The following is a 16,846-nucleotide window of genomic DNA, read 5'->3' as shown; positions in this document are numbered from 1 at the left end:
ATAAAAATGCTGAGGATTTATGTGGATTTATTTTGTATCCTGCAACTTTGCCAAAATTCTGAATTATTTCTAATAGCTTTTTAGCAGAGTCTTTGGGGTTCTCTAAGTATACCATGATGTCATCTACAAAAACTGATAATTTGATTTCCTCATTTCCTACTCTAATTCCTTGAATCTCTTAATTCCTTGAATCTCTTTTTCGGCTCTTATTGCCGAGGCTAGCGTTTCTAGTACTATATTGAATAGTAATGGTGATAGTGGGCAACCTTGTTTCACTCCTGATCTTAAAGGGAAAGGTTCTAGTTTATCCCCATTACATATGATGTTTACTGAAGGTTTTAAATATATGCTTGTTATTATTTAAAGAATAGACTATTTATTCCTATACTCCCAAGCGTTTTCAGTAGGAATGGATGTTGGATTTTATCAAATGCTTTTTTTGCCTCTATTGAGATGATCATATGGTTTTTATTAATTTGATTATTAATATGGTCAATTATACTAATAGTTTTCCTAATATTAAACCAGCCCTGCATTCCTGGTATAAATCCTACTTGATCATAGTGTATCATCCTGGGGATGATTTTCTGAATTCTTTTTGCTAATATCTTATTTAAGATTTTAGCATCAATATTCATTAAGGAAATTGGTCTATAGTTTTCTTTCTCACTTTTCGATCAACCTGGTTTAGGTATCAGTACCATGTCTGTGTCATAAAAGGAATTTAGTAGGACTCCTTCAATCCCTATTTTTTCAAATAGTTTACATAGCATTGGAGTTAGTTGTTCTTTAAATGTTTGGTAGAATTCACATGTAAATCCATCTGGTCCTGGGGACTTTTTCTTAGGAAGTTGGTTAATAGCTTGTTCTATTTCTTTTTCTGAGATGGGACTATTTAGACTACTTACTTCTTCTCTGTTAATCTGGGCAAGCGATATTTTTGAAGGTATTCTTCCATTTCATTTAAGTTATCAAATTGATTGGCATAAAGTTGAGCAAAGTAACTCCTAACTATTGTTCTAATTTCCTCTTCATTAGTAGTGAGTTTGCACTTTTCATTTTCAAGACTAACAGTTTGCTTTTTCTCTTTCCTTTTTTTAATCAGGTTTACTAAGGTTTTGTCTATTTTGTTGGTTTTTTCATAAAACCAACTCTTAGTTTTATTAATTAATTCAATAGTTTTTATTTTTTTTACTTTCAGTTTTATTAATCTCACCTTTTATTTTTTAAATTTCAAGTTTTGTGTTTGTCTGGGGGGTTTTAATTTGTTCCTTTTCTAGCAATTTTAGTTGTAAGCCCAATTTGTTGGCCCTCTCTTTCTCTATTTTATGCAAGTAGGCCTGTAGAGATATAAAACTTCCCCTTATTACTGCTTTGGCTGTACCCCACACATTTTGGTATGATGTCTCATTTTTGTCATTTTCTTGGGTGAAGTTATTAATTATGTCTATGATTTGCTGTTTTACCCAATCATTCTTTAGTATAAGATTATTTAGTTTCCAATTATTTTTGGTCTATTTTCCCCTGGCTTTTTATTAAATGTAATTTTGATTGCATTTTGGTCTGAAAAGGATGCATTTACTATTTCTGCCTTACTGCATTTGATTTTGAGGTTTTTATGCCCTAGTATATGATCAATTTTTGTATAGGTTCCATGAACTGCTGAGAAGAAAGTATACTGCTCTCTGTCTCCATTTAGCTTTTTTCCAAAGATCTATCATATCAAACTTTTCTAGTATTCTATTTACCTCTTTGACTTCTTTCTTATTTATTTTGTGGTTTGATTTATCTACTTCTGAGAGTGCAAGGTTGAGATCTCCCACTATTATAGTTTTGCTATCTATTTCTTCTTGCAGGTCTCTTGATTTCTCTTTTAAGAATTTAGATGCTGCACCACTTGGTGCATAGATGTTTAATATTGATACTGCTTCATTATTGATGCTACCCTTTAGCAGTATATAATGCCCTTCCTTATCCCTTTAAATAGATCAATTTTTGTTTTTGCTTGATCTGAAATGAGGATGGCTACTCCTATTTTTTTTTGGTTTTGCCTGAAGCATAGTAGATTCTGCTCCACCCTTTTACTTTTAGTTTGAATGTCTCACCCTGTTTCAGGTGTGTTTCCTGTAATCAACATATAGTAGGATTCTGACTTTTAATCCAGTTTGCTAACTGCTTTCTCTTTATGAGGCAGTTTGCCCCATTCACATTTATGGTTAGAATGATTAATTCTATATAGCTTGCCATACTAATAACCCCTGCTTATGCTTTTCCCCTTTCCTTCCCTCTTACCTCCCTACCCAGTATTAAACTTGTGAACACCACTTGCTTTTCACAGCCCTCCCTTTTTAGGATCCCTCCCTCACCTTAAAGTTCCTCCCCTTATTTTACCCCTTTTCCTCACAATATCTGTATTCCCTTCCCCTTAGCTTACTCCTTCCCTTTCACTTTTCAATAAAGTAGAAGTTTCACCATAAATAAAATATGTCTATTGATACACACTATGTTCATCCCCCTCCTTTCTTTCTCTCAGATATAATAGGTTACCTTTGCCGCTTCATGAGATGTAGTACCACCACTTTACACTTTTTTATGATATAATTTCCTTTCCACTTCTATTTTCTAGGACAAATTGTAGATATGTTCTTTACATATTTTTTGGCAGAAGTATAGTTCTCAAGATTTCTTTTTTCCTTTTTAGAAATCTCTTGAGTTCTGTATTTGAAGATCAAACATTTTATGTAGGTCTGCTTTTTTCATCAAGAATAGATAGAATTCATTTATTTCATTAAATGTCCATCTTCTTCCCTGGAAAACGGTGCTCATTCTTGCTGGGTAAGTTATTCTTGGCTCCATAACAAGTTCCTTAGCCTTTTGGAATATTATATTCCAGGCCCTTGGTTCTTTTAATGTAGACGCTGCTAGGTCCTGGGTTATCCTTATTTTGGCTCCTCCATATCTGCATTGATTTTTTCTAGCAGCTTCCAATATTTTTTCCTTTGTCTGATGGTTCTTGAACTTGGCCACTATATTTCTTGGTGTTTTAATCTTAGTTGTCCCTTTCAGTAGGTGATCTGTGAATTTTTTCAATGTTTATTTTACCCTCTGTTTCCAAAATGTCTGGGCAGTTCTCTTTAATAATTTCCTCGTAAATAGTGTCCAAGCTCTTTTTTTCCTCACATTTTTCAGGGAGTCTGATTATTCTCAAATTGTCTCTCCTAGATCTGTTTTCCAGGTCTGTTGTCTTTCTAATAATATATAGATTGCCCAGATTAACAAAAGAGGAAATAAATTGCTTAAATAGTCCCATTTTAGAAAAAATATTAGTTTTATTAATTCAGTAGTTTTAATTTTTACTTTTAATTTTATTAATCTCTCCTTTTATTTTTAGAATTTCAAGTTTGGTATTGATTGGGGGGTTTTGATTTGTTCTTTTTCTAGCTTTTTTAGTTGCAAAGCCAATTAATTGATCTTCTCTTTCTGTACTTTATGCAATTAAGTATTTACAGATATACAATTTCCCCTTATTACTATTTTGGCTGCGTCCCACACATTTTCGTATGTTGTCTCATTATTGTCATTCTCTTGGATGAAATTATTAATTGTGTCTATGATTTGCTGTTTCACCCATTTATTCTTTAGGATAAGATTATTTAACATCCGATTTCTTTTTTGGTTTATTTTCCCCTGGCCTTCTATTCTATGTAATTTTTATTGCATCATGATTTGAAAAAAAAATGAATTTACTATTTCTGCCGTTCTGCATTTGATTTTGAGGTTTTTATGTCCTAATACATAGTCAATTTTTGTATTTTCACATAGTTTCCATGAACTGCCAAGAAGAAAGTGTATTGCTTTCTGTCTCCATTCAATTTTCTCCAAAGATCTATTATACCTAACTTTTCTAGATGTCTATTTCCCTCCTTAACTTCTTTCTTATTTATTTTGTGGCTCGATTTATCTAGTTCTAAATGATATAAGAATGTTATGGAACATTATTGTTCTGTAAGAAATACCAACAGGATGATTCAGAGAGTCCTGGAGTAATATACATGAACTGATACTAAGTGAAATGAGCAGAACCAGGAGATCATTATATACAGAAACAAAAATATTATACAAATTCTGATCACTTCTGATGTACATGACTTTCTTCAACAATGAGATGATTCAATCAGTTCCAATTGTTCAGTGATGAAGAGAGCTATCTATACCCAGAAAGAGTACTGTGGGAACTGAGATTCACAATATATCATTTTCTCTTCTTTTGTTGTTGTTTACTTACATTTTATTTTGCATCCTTTTTTTTTCTCATAAGGCACAATACTTGTATAAATATGTATACATATATTGGATTGAATATATATTTCTACCATATTTAACATAAATTGGACTACATGACATCTAGGAAAGGTATGGGGAAGGGGAGGTATTTGAACACAGGATTGTGCAAGTGCTAATGTTGGATAATTGTTCATGCATATGTTTTGAAAAATAAAAATGCTTTAATATTTAAAAAAAAAGAGCTCCTCCTCTAAAGACTAATGTGAAATGGCTCCTTGCCCATAGTGAAGTTTTAAAATAACTCAAAAAATGAATTTAAAAACCAAACAAGAGACATAGAGGGCAAAACTTAAAAAAAAATTAAAAAGCATTCAAGGAAAATAAGATTATTAAAAACAAAACAAATAAGCAAACAAACAAAAAAAACCCACTATGCTAGAAAAGAGCCATTGCGGGGAAAAAAAAAAAAAAATCTTTTCTCTTTTTTTCTTCAACTCCCTTCCCTAAATCCATGTAAATCAATATATATGAAACATGTAAAATTCTTCTATATATATTTCCACAATTATCATGCTGTACAGGAAAAATCATATCCAAAGTTAAGGAAAAAAAGAAAGAAAACAAAATGTAAGCAAACAATGAAAAAAAGTGAAAAGTTGCGTTCCACACAGTCTCCACAGTGGTCTCTCTGGTTGGAGATGTTTCTCTACATCACAAAAGCATTGGAACTGTCCTGAGAATCATTTTGCTGTTGAAAAGAATACAGGGGAGGGGGGAGTACCAAGATGGCGAAGAAGGCACACCCAAAATTTTTTTTTAATTAATAGTTTTATTTACCTGATATATGCATGGGTAATTTTACTACATTGACAATTGTCAAAACTTTTGTTCTAATTTTTCCTCTCCTCCCCGCTCCCAGATGGCAGGTTGACCAATACATGTTAAATATGTTAAAGTGTAAATTAAATACAATATATGTATACATGTCCAAACAGTTGTTTTGCTGTACAAAAAGAATCGGACTTTGTAATCATGTACAATTAGCCTGTGAAGGAAATCCAAAATGTAGGCAGGCAAAAATAGAGGGATTGGGAATTCTATGTAGTGGATCACAGTCATCTCCCAGAGTTTTTTCACTGGGTGTAGCTGGTTCAGTTCATTATTGCTCTATTGGACCTGATTTGGTTCATCTCATTGCTGAAAATGGCCACATCCATCAGAATTGATCATCATATAGTATTATTGTTGAAGTATATAACGATCTCCTGGTCCTACTCATTTCACTCAGCATCAGTTCATGTAAGTCTCTCCAGTCCTTTCTGAAATAATACTGTTGATAATTTCTTACAGAACAATAATATTCCATAATATTCATATACCATAATTTATTCAGCCAATCTCCATCTGATGGGAATCCACTTAGTTTCCAGTTTCTGGCCACCACAAAGATAGCTGCCAAATTCATTCTTGCACATACAGGTCCCTTTCCCTTCTTTAAGATTTCTTTGGGATATAAGCCCAGTAGTAACACTGCTGGGTCAAAGGGTATGCACAGTTTGATAATTTTTTGAGAATAGTTCCAAATTGCTCTCCAGAATGGCTGGATCTATTCATAATTCCACCAATATTATACCAGTGCCCTGTCTTCCCACATACCCTCCAACATTCTGCATTATCTCTCCCTGTCATTCTAGCCAATCTGACAGGGGCACACCCAACTTTCTGAGCCTCTCTCATACCCTCATGACCAATTATTGAATTCAGCTTCAAAACATGTGCTTGACTGGGAAAATTCATGAAGATTAGAAGTACAACAACTCACCAGCCAAAGATAATCTAGAAGACCACCAGAACACATTTTTCCTGAGGGGCTGGAGCAGATCAGCTAAGGCAGGGATAAATTGAGCAGACATAGCAAGGTGGCCTCTGTGGTTAAAAAATCTACAGACAACTCTGCCATAGGCTAACTGCTCTGCTCTGCTTGTAAAACAGCAGAGAAGCAAAGAAATTAAAGCCAAAAATAAAGGGTACTCTAAAAAAAACCCAGAACCTGAAAAGATCTGGTTACACCCACCCAAAACCAGAAGTGACTCAGCACAGACTACAGCAGAGCTGTGCAGCTGCATTATACAGTTCAAGCCGGGGCAGACACAATTCTGCACGGCAGGGAGGCAGAGCCGGGGCAGCCTCTAATCTGCACAGTGGAGGGGCTCAGCCTCAGGGAACAGAACTTCCAGAGTGGAACTGTGCTTCCCTGGACAGAGATACTTCTGGTCCCTCTGGGGCTATTTGCTGGTCAGCTGCTAATACCCACAACCCATTGGTGGGCTTTGGCTTAGGGCAGTGACACTTTCACTGCTCAGTCTCTAGCCCCAGTGCAGTTGCTAATCCACACAGCAGGATTCTTCACTGGGCACTTCTGCAGTTCGGCCTGTGCTAATTAGGTCTTAACCACTTCCAGGGGAACTTATTAACAGAGGACTCCCATTGCTTGCCCATTTGCAGGACAGCCACTACCCATAATCTATCCTTGTTCTGCAGAGGAGGCTAGTAACCTCCTTGCCATGAAGGCAGATCCTACAAACTTTAAAAAAATGATTTAAAAAATCAAAAGGGCAATCGATAGCCTCCACAGGCTAATTGTACATGATTTCAAAGCCCGATTCTTTTTGTACAGCAAAACAACTGTTTGGACATGTATACATATATTGTATTTAATTTACACTTTAACATATTTAACATGTATTGGTCAACCTGCCATCTGCGAGTGGGGATATACAGAGAGAGCAGGTTTTCAACCCCAAGGAGACTAATAGCAAACAGTCTCCAGACAACACCCTAAAAGGAAATTTTACCTGGCCCCCATCACATAAAGCTCTCTCAGAAGAATATATTAACAATTTTAAAAGAGAGCTAGAAGAAAAATGGGGAAAGAAAAGAGAAGCTATGCAAGAGAGTAACAACTTTCTGAAATATGAATTGGAAAAAGTAAAGAATTCCCAGTAAATGCAGAGAAACAAAATTTGTGAATTGGAAAAGGTAAAGAAATCCCAGGAAAGTAGGATTTTTGAACTGAAAAAAAAAAATAATAATAATAAATAAATAAATAAATTAGTGAAATGTAAAAAAAAAATCCATAGAGTAAAACAACTCATTTAAAAACTCAATTGGACATATACTAAAAGAAGTTAAAAAAAAAAAGCTAATGAAGAAAATAATTCATTAAAAATCAGAACTGAATAAATAGAAACAAATGATTCATTTAGACATCAAGAATCAGTCAAGCAAAACCAAAAAAAAAAAATATATATATATGAAAAAAAGAAGAAAAAATGTTATCTTCATGGAAAAACAGCACACCTGAAAAATAGATCTAGGAGAGATAATCTGAGTATTATTGGACTTCCCAAAAATTATAATGAAAAAAAGAGCCTATATACTATTTTACAGGAAATCATCAAAGAGAACTGACCAGATGTAATAGAACCAGATGGTAAAATAGGTGTTGAAAGAATTCATCAAACACCTTCTGAAAAAGACCCTAAAATAAAAATGCCAAGGAATATTGTGGCTGCATTACAGAACTATCAGACTAAAGAAAAAATATTACAAGTAGCAGGAAAAAAAAACAACTCAAATATTGAGGAGCCACAATAAGGGTCACTCATGATCTGACTGCCTCCACATTAAAAGGTTGAAGGGCCTGGAATCTGATATTCTGAAGAACTTGGAATACAGCAAAGAATAAACTACTCAGCTAAGCTGAGCATTTTCTTCCATGGAAGAAGATGGACATTCAGTGAAACAGATGAATTTCATTTTTTTCTAAGGAAAAAAAAAAAAAACAAAGCAGATCTAAACCAAAAGTTTGATCTCAAACTATAGCACTCAAGAGAAGCAAAAAAAGGTAAAAGGAACTCTTGAGAACTGTATTTCTGTTGTGAATATACATAAAGCCACATGTATAATCTGATTTTACTAATATAACATAAAAAATCAGTAGAAAGGGAAATGGAATATTGTCAGAAAATAAGAAAAGGGGAGAGAAAAAGAAGGAAACTACATCCCATGAAGAGGCAAAGGAAAGCTATCATATTAGGGTATGAGGGAACTTAGGAGGAGAAACATTGTGTGAATCTTACTCTCATCAGAGTTGGCTCAAAGAAGAAATAATTGACATATTTGTTTTAACAGAGAATCTTTCCTCACCTCATTAAAAAGCAAGAAAAGAAAGGGGAAATGAAAAGAGTAATAAGGGAAGGGTACAAGAAAGGGGAAAGTATTCAAAGGGAGGAGGGAAGGATCCTAAAGAAGGAGAGCTGCATGATGTGACTGGAAACCACTAGTTTAATACTGGGAAAGAGGGTAAGGTGGGGCAAGAAAAAGAATAGCATAATATGGGGATAATAAGATTGCAGGAAATACAGAATTAGTAATTTTAACCCTAAATGTGAATGGGATGAACTCTCCCATAAAGCAGAGGCAGATAGCAGACTAGATCAAAAATCAGAACCCTATAGTATGTTGTATACAGGAAACATATTTAAAGCAGGGAGATACATACAGAGTAAAAGTAAAAGGCTGGAGCAGAATTTATTATGCTTCAGGTGAAGTAAAAAAAGCAGGGGGTAACCATCCTTATCTCAGATCAACAAAACAAAAATTTATCTAATTAAAAGAGATAAGGAAGGAAACTACATCCTGCTAAAAGGTAGCATAGACAATGAAGCAATATCAATACAAAACATATATGCACCAGGTGATATAGCATCTAACTTCCTAAAGGAGAAGTTAAGAGAGAGGCAAGAAAAAATAGTAAAATTATACTAGTGGGGGAATCTCAAATTTGCTCTCTCAGAACTAGATAAATTGAAACAAAAAATAAATAAGAAAGACATTAAAGAGGTTAACAAAATGTTAGAAAAAATTAGATGTGATAGATCTTTGGAGAAAATTGAATAAAGACTGAAAGAAGTTTGCTTTTTTCTTAGCAAATCATGAAACTTACACAAAAATTGACCAGGTGTTAGGACATAAAAACCTCAAAATCAAACACAGAAAGCCCAAAGTAGTAAATGCATTATTTACAGATTATGATGCAATAAATATTATATGCTATATAAGGCAGGAGAAAATATACCAAATGCTAATTGGAAATTAAATAATCTAATCCTAATGAATGGATGAAACAGCAAATCATAGACACAATAAATATTTTCATGTAAGAGAATTACAATAATGAGACAACATACCAAAATTTGTGGGTTACAGCCAATGTGGTTATAAGGGAAAATTTTTATATCTATAGATGCTTACTTCCATAAAATAAAGAAAGAGAAGATTAATGAATTTGTCTTACAACTAAAAAAGCTAGAAAAAGAACAAATTAAAAACCCTCAAATAAATACCAAATTTGAAATGCTGAAAATAAGAGATTAATAAAATTGAAAATAAGAAAACTATTGAAATGACAAATAAAACTCAGTTTCATTAAAAAAAAAAACACAATAGATAAAACATTAGTTAATTTGATTAGAAAAAAAAAGAAGAAAATAAAATTGTTAATCTCAAAAATGAAAAGAGTAAACTTTCCATTAATGAAGATTAGGGCAATAACTAAGAGTTGTTTTGCACAACTATATGCTATTAGAAAAATTAGGTCTGATAGATCTGTGGAGAAAACTGAATTGTGGCCGAAAGAAGTATACTTTTTTCTCAGTAGTTCATGGAACCTATACAAAACTTGAACATGTGTTAGGACATAAAGACAGAAATAGTAAATGCTTTCTTTTTGGATCACAACCCAATAAAAATTGCATTCAGCAAAAAGTTACAAGTAAATAGACCAAAAATTAATTGGAAACTAAATAATTTCATCTTAAAGAATGATTGGGTGAAACAGCAAATTATAGGCATAATTCATAATTTCACTCAAGAAAATGACAATGATGACACATTATACCAAATTTTGTGGGATCCAGCTAAAGCAGCAATAAGGGGAAATTTTATATCTTTAGAGACTTACTTGAATAAAATAGAGAAAGAGAAGATCAATGAATTGGGCTTGTAACTTAAAAAGCTATAAAAAGGCCAAATTAAAACCCCCTAATCAAATACTAAACTTGAAATTCTAAAATTAAAAGTAGAAAGTAATAATATCGAAAGTAAAAAAAAAAAAACTATTGAATTAATAAATAAAACTAAGAGTTGGTTTTATTAAAAAAAAAAAAAAAAAAAAAAAAAAAAAAACAATTAAGTAGATAAACCTTTAGTAAATCTGATTTAAAAAAAGAAAAGAGGAAAATCAAACTGTTAGTCTTAAAAATGAAAAAGGAGGACTTTCCACCAATGAAGAGGAAATTAGAGCAATAATAAGGGGTTATTTTACACAACTTTATGCCAATAAATTTGATAATCTATACCTCAAAAATATAGGCTGCCCAGATTAAAAAAGGAGGAAGTAAATTGCTTAAATAGTCCCATTGAAGAAAAATAAATAGAACAAGGTATTAATCAACTCCCAAAGAAAAAATCCCCAGGACCAGATGAGTTTACATGTGAATTCTTTCAAACATTTAAAGAAAAATTAGCCCCAATGCTATATAAACTATTTGAAAAAATAAGAAATGAAGGAGTCATACCAAATTCCTTTTATGACACAGATATGGCACTGATACCTAAACCAGTTAGGTTGAAAACAGAGAAAGAAAATTATAGAACAATCTCCCTAATGAATATTGATACTAAAATCTTAAATAAGATATTAGCATAAAGACTACAGAAAATCATCCATAGGATAATACGCCATGATCAAGTAGGAGTTATACAATGAATGCAGGAGTGGTTCAATATTAGGAAAATTATTAATATAATTGACCATATTAATAACCAATTTAACAAAAACCATATGATCATCTCCGTAGATTCAGAAAAAGCATTTGATCAAATCCAACATCCATTCTTATTCAAAACACTTGAGAGTATAGGAATTAATGGACTTTTCCTTAAAATAAAGAGTAGCATCTATTTAAAACCATCAGGAAGCATTACATGTAATGGGGATAAACTGTAACCATTTTCATAAAGATCAGGAGTGAAACAAGGTTGCCCACTATGAGCATTATTATACAATGTTGTATTAGAAATGCTAATTTTGGCAGTGTGTTGAGAAAGAGATTAAAGGAATTAGAGTAGGTAATGAGGAAATCAAATTATCACTCTTTGCTGATGATTGATATAATGGTATACTTAGAGAACCCCAGAGATAAAAAGCTATTAGAAATACTCCACACCTTTAGCAAAGTTGCAGGAAACAAAATAAACCTACATAACTCATCAGCAATTTTATATATCAGTAACAAGATCCAACATTTAGACATATAAAGAGAAATTCCATTTAAAGTAACAACTGATAGTATAGAATATATAGGAATCTCTCTGCCAAGGGAAAATCAGGAACAATATGAGCAAAATTACAAAACACTTTCCACACAAATAAAGTCAGATCTAACTAATTTGAAAAAATATTAAATACTCTTGGATAGGGCGAGAAAATATAATAAGGATGATAATACTACCTAAACCAATCTATTTAGGGATATACCAAACTTCCTAAAACTATTTTAATGACCTAGAAAAAATTACTACAAAGTCCATATGGAAAAGCAAAAGGTGAAGAATTTCAAAGGAATTTTTTTTTACGTATTTTTATTCATTTTATAATTATAGCTTTTTTTTTACTTGATAATTTTTATTATATACATATATTTTTTATAATATTATCCCTTGTATTCATTTTTCCAAATTATCCCCCCTCCCTCTATTCCCTCCCCCTAATGACAGGCAATCCCATACATTTTACATGTGTTACAATATAGTCTAGATACAATACATGTGTGTGAATATGATTTTCTTGTTGCACAATAAACATTAGATTCCGAAGGTACATGCAACCTGGGGAGACAGATATTAGTGCTAACAATTTACATTCACTTCCCAGTGTTTCTTCTCTGGGTGTAGCTACCTCTGTCCATCATTGATCAACTGGAAGTGAGTTGGATCTTCTTTATGTTGAAGATTTCCACTTCCATCAGAATACATCCTCATACAGTATTGTTGTTGAAGTGTATAGGGAACTTCTGGTTCTGCCCATTTCACTCAGCATCAGTTGATGTAAGTCTCTCCAGGCCTCTCTGTATTCCTCCTGCTGGTCATTTCTTACAGAGCAATAATATTTCATAACCTTCATATGCCACAATTTACCCAACCATTCTCCAACTGATGGACATCCATTCATCTTCCAGTTTCTAGCTACAACAAAAAGAGCTGCCACAAACATTTTGGCACATATATGTCTCTTTCCGCTCTTTAGTATTTCTTTGGGATATAAGCCCAGTAGTAGCGCTTCTGGGTCAAAGGGTATGCACAGTTTGATAACTTTTTGGGCATAATTCCAGATTGCTCTCCAGAATGGCTGGATTCTTTCGCAACTCCACCAGCAATGTATTAGTGTCCCAGTTTCCCCACATCCCCTCCAACATTCATCATTATTTGTTCCTGTCATCTTAGCCAATCTGACAGGTGTGTAGTGGTATCTCAGAGTTGTCTTAATTTGCATTTCTCTGACCAATAGTGATTTGGAACACTCTTTCATGTGAATGGATATAGTTTCAATTTCTTCCTCTGAGAATTGTCTGTTCATATCCTTTGACCATTTATCAATTGGAGAATGGTTCGGTTTCTTATAAATTAGGGTCAGTTCTCTATATATTTTGGAAATGAGACCTTTGTCAGAACCTTTGTTTTTAAAAATATTTTCCCAATTTGTTACTTCCCTTCTAATCTTGTTTGCATTAGTATTATTTGTACAGAAAATTTTAGTTTGATGTAATCAAAATCTTCTATTTTGTGATCAATAATGATCTCTAGTTCTCCTCTGGTCATAAATTCCTTCCTCCTCCACAAGTCTGAGAGGTAGATTATCCTCTGTTCCTCTAATCTATTTATTATCTCCCTCTTTATGCCTAAATCATGGACCCATTTTGATCTTATCTGGGTATATGGTGTTAAGTGTGGATCCATATCTAATTTCTGCCATACTAATTTCCAGTTTTCCCAACAGTTTTTTCCGAATAATGAATTTTTATCCCTAATGTTGGTATCTTTGGGTTTGTCAAAGATTAGGTTGCTATAGATGTACCCTTTTTTGTCCTTTGTATCTAATCTGTTCCACTGATCTACTGGTCTATTTCTTAGCCAATACCAAATGGTTTTGTTGACTGCTGCTATATAATATAGCTTTAGATCAGGTACACTTAGACCACCTTCCTCTGAGTTTTTTTTCATTAGTTCCCTTGCAATTCTCGACCTTTTATTCTTCCATATGAATTTTGTTGTTATTTTTTCTAGGTCATTGAAATAGTTTCTTGGGAGTCTGATTGGTATAGCAATAAATAAATAGATTACTTTGGGGAGTATTGTCATCTTTATTATATTCGCTCGGCCTATCCAAGAGCACTGAATGTCTTTCCAATTATTTAAATCTGATTTTATTTTTGTGGCAAGTGTTTCGTAATTTTTCTCATATAATTCCTGACTTTTCTTTGGTAGATGGATTCCCAAATATTTTATACTATCAACATTTGTTTGGAATGGAATTTCTCTTTGTATCTCTTGCTGTTGCATTTTGTTAGTGATATATAAAAATGCCGAGGATTTATTTTGTATCCTGCCACTTTGCTGAAATTGTGAATTATTTCTAGTAGCTTTTTAGCAGAGTCTTTGGGGTTCTCTAAGTATACCATCATGTCATCTGCAAAAAGTGATAGTTTAATTTCCTCATTTCCTACTCTAATTCCGTGAATCTCTTTCTCGGCTCTTATTGCCGAGGCTAGCGTTTCTAGTACTATATTGAATAGTAATGGTGATAGTGGGCAACCTTGTTTCACTCCTGATCTTACTGGGAAAGGTTGCAGTTTATTTCTATTGCATATTATGCTTACTGAAGGTCTTAAATATATGCTCCTGATTATTCTAAGGAATAGTCCATTTATTCCTATACTCTCAAGAGTTTTTAGTAGGAATGGATGTTGGATTTTGTCAAATGCTTTTTCTGCATCTATTGAGATGATCATATGGTTCTTATTAATTTGATTATTAATATGGTCAATTATATTAATAGTTTTCCTAATATTAAACCAGCCCTGCATTCCTGGAATAAATCCTACTTGATCATAGTGTATCATCCTGGAGATGATTTTCTGAAGTCCTTTTGCTAATATCTTATTTAAGATTTTAGCATCCATATTCATTAAGGAGATTGGTCTATAATTTTCTTTCTCAGTTTTCGATCTACCTGGTTTAGGTATCAGTACCATGTCTGTGTCATAAAAGGAGTTTGGTAGGACTCCTTCATCCCCTATTTTTTCAAATAATTTATATAACATTGGTGCTAACTGTTCTTTAAATGTTTGGTAGAATTCACATGTGAATCCATCTGGCCCTGGGGATTTTTTCCTGGGGAGTTGATTAATAGCTTGTTCTATTTCTTTTTCTGAAATGGGACTATTTAAGCAATTTATCTCCTCCTCTGTTAATCTAGGGAGCCTATATTTTTGAAGGAAGTCATCCATTTCACTTAAGTTATCAAATTTATTGGCATAAAGTTGGGCAAAGTAACTCCTTATTATTTCTCTAATTTCCTCTTCATTGGTGGAAAGATCCCCCTTTTCATTTGTAAGACTATCAATTTGATTTTCCTCTTTCTTTTTTTTGATCAAATTTACCAAAGGTTTATCTATTTTATTGGCTTTTTCATAAAACCAACTCTTGGTTTTATTTATTCATTCAATAGTTTTTTTTTTTTTTTTTACTTTCAATATTATTGATTTCTCCTTTTAATTTTTGTATTTCAAGTTTAATTTTTGGTTGGGGGTTTATAATTTGGTCTTTTTCTAGCCTTTTAAGTTGTAAGCCCAATTCGTTAATCTTCTCTTTCTCTATTTTCTTCAAATAAGCCTCTAAAGATATAAAATTTCCCCTTATTACTGCTTTAGCTGCATCCCAAAGATTTTGGTATGATGTCTCATCATTGTCATTATCTTGGATGAAATTGTTAATTGTTCCTATAATTTGCTCTTTCACCCAGCCATTCTTTAAGATGAGATTATTCAGTTTCCAATTACTTTTTGGTCTATTTACCCCTAACTTTTTACTGAATGTAGCTTTTATTGCATTGTGATCTGAGAAGAAGGCATTTATTATTTCTGCCTTCCTACATTTAATTTTGAGATCTTTATGTCCTAATATATGGTCTATTTTTGTATAGGATCCATGAACTGCTGAGAAGAAAGTATATTCCTTTCTATTGCCATTCAGTTTTCTCCAAATGTCTATCATACCTAGTTTTTCTAATGTTCTATTTACTTTTTTAATTTCTTTCTTGTTTGTTTTGTGGTTTGATTTGTCTAAATCTGAGAGTGCAAGGTTGAGATCTCCTACTCTTATAGTTTTACTGTCTATTTCTTCTTGCAATTCTCTTAACTTTTCCTTTAGAAAGTTAGGTGCTATACCACTTGGTGCATATATGTTTAGTATTGATATGGCTTCATTATTTATGCTACCTTTCAGCAGGATATAGTTTCCTTCCTTATCTTTTTTAAGGAGATCTACTTCTGCTTTTGCTTGATCTGAGATAAGGATAGCTACCCCTGATTTTTTGGCTTTACCTGAAGCATAATAGGCTCTGTTCCAACCTTTTACCTTTACTCTGTATGTATCTCCCTGCTTTAAGTGTGTTTCCTGTAGACAACATATTGTAGGGTTCTGATTTTTGATCCAGTCTGCTATCCGTCTCCGTTTGATGGGATCGTTCATCCCATTTACATTTACAGTTAAATTACTAATTCTGTATTTCCTGCCATCATATTATCCCCAGATTATGCTTTTTTCCCTTGACCCCCCTGATCCCCCTCCCCGATATTTAATTTACAGACCCCCCTTGTGATGCGCAACCCTCCCTCTTTTTTTCTTTTAGTATCCTTCCCCCCTCCCTCCAAGTCCCTTCACCTATTCTCCTTTTCCTTTTCCCTTTTCCTCTCCCCCCTTTTAATGAGGTGAGAGAAAATTCTCTGAAAAACAAATATGTTAATTATTTACTCTTTGAGCCTCTCCTGATGAGAGTAAGATTCACACAATGATTCTCCCCCTCACTAAGTTCCCTCAGATATGGTGTATTTTCTATGCCTCTTCCTGGGATGTAGTTTCCCTCTTTTTATCGGTCCTTCCCCCTCTTTCTGAACCAACCTCCTTCCCTTTACTACACCCCCCTTTTTTCTTTTCTATCAGTAAAATCAAATTATCCTTGAGTACTTTTTATATACCCACAACAGAGTTACAGTTCTCAAGGGTTCTGTGTACCTTTTTCTGTTTCTCTTCAGTCTTGTGGATGTAGATCAAATTTTTTGTTTAAGTCTGGTTTTTTTCTTAGAAACATATAGAATTCCTCTGTTTCATTGAATTACCATCTTCTTCCATGGAAAAAGATGCTAAACTTAGCTGGGTA

The 16,846-nt window shown here is 33.2% G+C and overlaps 1 pseudogene; it reads left to right on the top strand.

Annotated features, from left to right (window-relative positions):
- LOC141540675 (TBC1 domain family member 1-like) overlaps nucleotides 1-16,846 on the top strand; it is a 71,849-nt pseudogene that overhangs the window by 29,475 nt on the left and 25,528 nt on the right.

This window comes from Sminthopsis crassicaudata, chromosome 4 (genome assembly GCF_048593235.1).
Source record: "Sminthopsis crassicaudata isolate SCR6 chromosome 4, ASM4859323v1, whole genome shotgun sequence".
In the NCBI taxonomy this organism is placed as follows: domain Eukaryota; kingdom Metazoa; phylum Chordata; class Mammalia; order Dasyuromorphia; family Dasyuridae; genus Sminthopsis; species Sminthopsis crassicaudata.
This window is presented reverse-complemented; position numbering and strand designations above follow the sequence as displayed.